This window comes from Salvelinus fontinalis, chromosome 40 (genome assembly GCF_029448725.1).
Source record: "Salvelinus fontinalis isolate EN_2023a chromosome 40, ASM2944872v1, whole genome shotgun sequence".
NCBI lineage: Eukaryota > Metazoa > Chordata > Actinopteri > Salmoniformes > Salmonidae > Salvelinus > Salvelinus fontinalis.
The window spans coordinates 12839136-12846243 of record NC_074704.1 but is presented as its reverse complement, the minus strand read 5'-3'; the positions used below and the strand labels follow the sequence as shown (position 1 = coordinate 12846243).

The following is a 7108-nucleotide window of genomic DNA, read 5'->3' as shown; positions in this document are numbered from 1 at the left end:
TCTAATGATCAATTAGCCTTTTAAAATGATAAACTTGGATTAGCTAACACAACGTGCCATTGGAACACAGGAGTGATGGTTGCTGATAATGGGCCTCTGTACGCCTATGTAGATATTCCACTAAAAATCGTCCGTTTCCAGCTACAAAAGTAATTTACAACATTAACAATGTGTACACTGTATTTCTGATCAATTTGATGTTATTTTAATGGATGAAAAAATGCTTTTCTTTTAAAAACAAGGACATTTCTAAGTGACCCCAAACTTTTGAATAGTGGTGTATATTTAAATAAATCCTACAAAGCCACTAAAGGAGTCAGAATATTGTTTAATTACAAATACAACCTGTGATACAGCTGGAAACATAAAGAACAAGATCATATCAGAGATGTTTATATCGACTTCATCGCTAGAATGTCAGACCGTGATCTCATGACCAGTGTTTGTTCATCCTGGTCCTGGGGACCCGGACGGTTCACATTTCTGTTTTTGCCCAATCACTACACAACTGCTTCAACTAATCAACTCAACATTAAGCCTTTGATTATTTGAATCAGGTTTGTTAATGTGCCACTTTCCCCAGGAGGACCTGGATTAGGAAACACTCACTGCTCTAGAGTTGTGTTTCCCAAACTCGGTCCTGGGCATCCCAAGGGGTGCACCTTTTGGTTTTTGCCCTGGCACTACACAGCTGATTAAAATATAGCTTAATGTTAAGTTGATTGTTTAAATCAGCTGTGTTGTGCTCGGGCAAAAACCAGAAGGTGCACCCCTTGGGAGGCCCAGGACTGTGAAACACTACTCTAGACATTCACTTCTATTTTGGTTTGGTGTCAGTTTGTCCACAAGAGGGTGACACACTACCAGAGAACAAGGGAGAATACGCAATGGGATGGGATGGGCTGGGCTGGGCTGGGATGAGATGGGCTGGGATAAGATGGGCTGGGATGGGATAGGCTGGGCTGGGATGAGATGGGCTCCTGATAACTGAAGCTCTGTGCTAGCAGGCTTCATTATGTTCCAGTCGGCTGGCTGCACATAGATTCACGGTGTCCAAAAATGCACCCTTCGATGGTAAGAACCATTTTAAAGGAAAACTGACGATGACTGTTTCTGAGCTGAAAATGTCAAGTAGAATTCTGACAGATGACACGTGATCCTGTATAAATCCTACTTCCATACGTCTGTAATAATACTTCATGTCCACCGGTTCCAGAGCTTTCTAAATGTGAATCAGTCAACAACAAAGTCAGTTCAGTTAGTAAGGGGTAAGCATGTTGGCAATACATCAACTCTGCTGCTGGCCACTCTGGAGGGGCTCACGCTCACTGAAGAACAGCTAAAGACGTTTCAGACATACCTGACTAGTGTCCAGCTGCCTGAGAGCCAGTTGGAGAACGCTGACAGACAGATCACATTGGATCAGATGGTGGACAACTACAGCCCTGAGAGAGCTATGGGGATCACACTGATGATCCTTAGAAGGATGAACCGACATGATGTAGCAGAGAAGTTAGAGAGAGATTACGGACACAGAAGAAGTAAAACTTAAGAAAATGTGTCAAACTTTCCTTCAAACAAAGACGACATGATTTAAAAAGATGATTGTAGAGGAACGGGACAAAAGATACCTGCAGACTCATTTTGTGTGTCTGTCTTCTGTAGTCTACTCACCCTGTGTGTGTCTGTCTGTCTTCTGTAGTCTACTCACCCTGTGTGTGTCTGTCTGTCTTCTGTAGTCTACTCACCCTGTGTGTGTTGTTTGTAGTCAAAAATATTTTTTTCCGGAGTGAAAGGTCAAGCTCCCTCCTGCTGCCTTCATTGTCCTCATCATTCCAGCCTGTTGACGACTCCATGGGTCATCTCACCATCATTGTCCTCATCATTCCAGCCTGTTGACGACTTCATGGGTCATCTCACCATCATTGTCCTCATCATTCCAGCCTGTTGACGACTCCATGGATCATCTCACCATCATTGTCATCATTCCAGCCTGTTGACGACTCCATGGATCATCTCACCATCAGGACACCTCTCTGTCTCTCACCTTCACATCTCTCCTCTCCACGTCTCACATTCATGTGAGTCTCCTCTCCACGTCTCTCCTCTCCAGTCAGTTAAGAACACATTTTTATTTGACAACATGTTTTAATTGATGTGTCTTATTATAATATGACAACATATATTAATTGCACAGTGAGTTTACTCTACTGTATTCATTTCTATCTAACATGCATTACATTTTTTAGGCTGACTCTCTCTCGCTCGTTCTCTCTCTCCTTCACAGCATCACATGCCCATGGCTCCACATATTCCCCATCACACAGGGACAGCGGAGGGAGAGAGGAGGGACAGCGGAGGGAGAGAGGAGGGAGAGAGGAGGGACACCAGAGGGAGAGAGGAGGGGGAGCGGGTGGAGGGAGAGCGGGTGGAGGGGGAGCGGGTGGCGGGAGAGCGGGCGGAGGGACAGCGGAGGGAGAGAGGAGGGAGAGAGGAGGGACAGCGGAGGGAGAGAGGAGGGAGAGCGGAGGGAGAGAGGAGGGACAGCGGAGGGAGAGAGGAGGGACAGCGGAGGGAGAGAGGAGGGACAGCGGAGGGAGAGAGGAGGGACAGCGGAGGGAGAGAGGAGGGACAGCGGAGGGAGAGAGGAGGGACAGCGGAGGGAGAGAGGAGGGACAGCGGAGGGAGAGAGGAGGGACAGCGGAGGGAGAGAGGAGGGAGAGAGGAGGGACAGCGGAGGGACAGCGGGGGGAGAGAGGAGGGACAGCGGAGGGAGAGAGGAGGGAGAGCGGAGGGAGAGAGGAGGGAGAGCGGAGGGAGAGAGGAGGGAGAGCGGAGGGAGAGAGGAGGGACACCGGAGGGAGAGAGGAGGGACAGCGGAGGGAGAGAGGAGGGAGAGCGGAGGGAGAGAGGAGGAACACCAGAGGGAGAGAGGAGGGACAGCGGAGGGAGAGAGGAGGGACACCAGAGGGAGAGAGGAGGGAGAGCGGAGGGAGAGCGGGTGGAGGGAGAGAGGAGGGACAGCGGAGGGAGAGAGGAGGGAGAGAGGAGGGACAGCGGAGGGAGAGAGGAGGGACAGCGGAGGGAGAGAGGAGGGAGAGCGGAGGGAGAGAGGAGGGAGAGCGGGTGGAGGGAGAGAGGAGGGACAGCGGAGGGAGAGAGGAGGGACAGCGGAGGGAGAGCGGAGGGAGAGCGGGTGGAGGGAGAGAGGAGGGAGAGCGGAGGGAGAGCGGGTGGAGGGACAGAGGAGGGACAGCGGAGGGAGAGAGGAGGGACAGCGGAGGGAGAGAGGAGGGACAGCGGAGGGAGAGAGGAGAGAGGAGGGAGAGAGGAGGGACAGCGGAGGGACAGCGGAGGGAGAGCTGGTGGAGGGAGAGAGAAGGGAGAGCAGAGGGAGAGAGGAGGGAGAGAGGAGGGACAGCGGAGGAAGAGCGGGTGGGGAGACAAAATCAATTTGTGCACGATGTTAGGCCGCCCAGATTTGCTCGTTTATGGGCGTGCTGGCAGCATTTAGCAGCATTTCGATTGTACGTCAAGAATTCAGCATAGCAAGTTTGGATGAAGGTCTGGTTATTAAATGGGTACATAGTTGAATCCATTCTCCATTCCATGAATGTATTCACAGGTAAATAGTAATATGCTCTAAAACGCGCTGGTGACAAACACACTTTGCTGCCCTGTTTCCAATCGTCCACATGACTGGGAGAACCTACGGAAGTGAATACATTTCGAAAATGTAAAAGAAACTATGTAGTATTAGCTAGGCTAATAAAATGAGCTGCTAATGTGGCTAGCTATCTAGCCAACTTTACATACTGTATAGATAGCTAGCTAAGTGAATTAAATATCACCAGCTACCTAACTTCATATTAGCTAGCTACCTTGATGTATTTATCACTGTAAAAAAACACACTCCAAATGCATTTGTAGGTAGCTACCTAACAGTCATGGAGGAGGGTGAAAGGATAGCAACCCCAACTGTCAAAGTGAGAGAGTAGGCTATTCTGGATAGGGCAGGGACTCAAAGGGGTGCACATTTTTGTTTTTGCCTTAGCACTACACAGCTGATTCAAATTGTCAACTCATCATCAATCTTCAAGTGGTATTTATATATTAATTTGTGATGCTATCCTTGATATGATCCTGCTATTGTCACATGCTACACATGAACATGTGTGTACACATGCATCTATCTATCCAATGCTATCATGATTTGTTATGAGGGATTTTATAATTTAGTCATCCACAATGACCTAATGATGTTAAAGTCTAATAATGACATGATCTTCCATATTAACTGGAGATTGCATACAGTTACCGTGTAGGGCAGTGCAAGGTTGGGTAACCAGGGCCATCTGGGACTGCCTCCTGGAGGAATTCAAATGTGTGAAGGCAACCTGTGTCCTGCATAACTTCATGAGGATGGACACGAGGACCAGGAGGGGATCTGCAGCTCGCAGCCGTGTGCCAGAGGAGAAGTCTGCTGCTCTGCTGGATGTTTCAAGGATGGGGTCCAACAACGCAGCAAGAGGTAATCCGTGTGCGGGAGATCTTCACCTTCTCCTTTGAAGAGGGTGCTGTTCCCTGGCAACACCATAGACTACACTCTGCACAACAAAAGGCTCTTTTAAGAGCCATCCATATTGCAAGAAGAGTATTCTTCCATTTACTTAGCTATGTTACCTGCAGTTATTCAATTCCCAGTTTCTCTCCCTTCGATTTCTACTTCTCAGGTGAGGGTGCTGTTTAGGTAAGGGTGTGATGTGTGTAAAAAAACAAAAACAGGCTATTTTAAGTCACCCATATTGAAAAGAAATTAACAATTAGACACCCTATAACCCACACCTACACACTCATGTATCAATCTGATTGATGGACTATGTTGTGCAGTAAGCAGGCTCAGTTGTATAACTGTGACTCCTTCCACCTTCAAAGAATAGGCAAGAGGGCCAATCATGGAGAATAGTAAGACACTTCATTATTTCTATAACTATGATGTATTGTTTATCCTCGTCTGTCTGTGCATGTTTTTCAGCATAGAGTACTCTGCAAACACTTAGTGTAGACGCCAGGTGAGGCCACATACAGATTCCTGTTGAACACGGTCTCTTTAACTACAATATTTTCTCAATAACAGTCTCTCTCCTTCACTTCATCCCTCTCTCTTCTCCCTAAATCCTCTAGGTTATATCAGCTGTGTCGGTGAACCCCGCCCACATCTGAACTGGCTACATAGAGGGCACAGCATGATCAGAGGTGAGAGGTCACTTGTTCAGGTCAACAGGAAGTATTATTAAAGAGATGCTTTACATTGAAATAAAGATAGAGATGCAGTAGTCCCAGAGTTAATGATCCAAGGTCAGTTTTGCATTTCACCTCCTGATTATTATGATGACTAACAATGTTAGAATAAAACATTAAAAACAAAGGCTTAAACATGCTCTCTCTCTCTCCATCTGTCTCGTCTGCAGATATGTTTTCATGTGAGAGGATGCCAACCCCCAGTCCCATCAGCCACCTCACCCGCTTTTAAGATAACCTTCAGGCCGACTAGAGACACTTATGTAATTGTGATGAACTGAGAAAATATTTGGGTAGCACTGTGATTCATTAATCATATGCTTTCTTCCCTACTCTTCTGTTCTTACCTCTTTCCCTTTCTGTCTTTTACACCTCTCTCGCCACCTCCTTTCTTCCTCTTTTTTTTAATAATGCACACCATATGTGCATTGAAGTACAGATTGAACTTGTATTTATTATATGTGTATTTATAACACTTGGATAATGAACTTCTTTCAATAAAGAATTTCACATTCTCTACTCATTTGATGAAATACTACACCTATCCTGTGTTTATCAGATCAATGCAGATGAAGGGCATTTAGATATTGAGATGAACCGGTTTTAGAGTATTTACATGATGCATAGGAAGTGTAGTGTACTGTTTAAAAAAAAAATATTTCTGTAAATATGAATATCAGATCAGCCTTTTACTAGTTAAATCCTGTTTCTAGTATATTAGTTACAGTGTGTAACCATTGATGTCATACTCCTGGTATTGGATATAACTGAAAAAATTCTCAAACATTCATACCTGAAATGCACCTTTATTTGCCATGGTAGAGTACATGATCAGTGAATATATTAAATGTACAGGCTACAATGTGGGGATCTCATGCATGGCAATAACTACCTGTATATACGACTTGCATCCTTGGCACAAAGTTATATTATATTCTACTCAATCCATAGGCTTCATTAATGTCATTCAGACTGTTTTGAAGTTGATACAACCGGCTATGATAGCTGAGGTTCATAGCTAGGTTCTGAACTAATATGTATACCAAACGTTTGGGTCCATACACAGATCAGCAAGGTAGCTAGCTACACATCCATAGGCATACAGGTATTTTTATCCTCCACTGGACAATAAGCAAGAACATAGCTACGTTATTTCATCTATCTGCATTGCATGGCAAATATCAGCAAGGCAAGCTTACACAATTGAAGCTACATTCAATTTGCAGTAAATGCTTTAGCTAGCTAGATTATTTACAACCACTGTTTCACAAGACGACAGTCTGGTTTGCTAGTTGTTTCAGGAGTCCCTAAAACATTAAACAACTAGAATTAACGTTACAATTTCATACTCATGTCGACACCCATAAAGCTAGCCAGCTAGCTGGCTAATGTTAGCTAGTCAGCTAGCTTGCTAAATCGCAATTTTCGCAAATGAAATTTACGATAAAAAATATGCATAATCGTTTGTCTATACATTAACTAACATATTCCTCCCAACTGTACATTTTTTTGTTGCATGATTCGTTACGACGTTATAATCACTTACATTTGCGTCCATCCTAATATTTTTGTCAGCCATCTTTGCTGAAGAAAGACTCCAGCCTTCGGTCGCATAGCGTCAAATTCCTCATGGGAACCACTCGATATGATTGGTCATCGCCCAGCGGTCGCCGCTGGTGATTTGCATAAAGTTGGAAAAAGTTTATATTTTTCACCGCCCAAAGGTCCCCGCCCTCTCCGTTTCTCACCGCTTTCCTTCCATTAAAATGAATGGGAAGTGGTGTTTCACCGCGCGGTATCCTGTGCT

The 7108-nt window shown here is 45.3% G+C and overlaps 1 long non-coding RNA gene across 1 annotated transcript; it reads right to left on the bottom strand.

The window, feature by feature from the left end:
* Positions 1-6091: 6091 nt before the first annotated feature.
* LOC129839691 (uncharacterized) lies at positions 6092-7101 on the bottom strand. Its single transcript, XR_008757064.1, has 2 exons — positions 6848-7101; positions 6092-6608 (listed from the first exon to the last, which is right to left on the bottom strand). It is a non-coding gene; the product is annotated as an uncharacterized LOC129839691 (long non-coding RNA).
* Between the last annotated feature and the right edge of the window lie 7 nt (positions 7102-7108).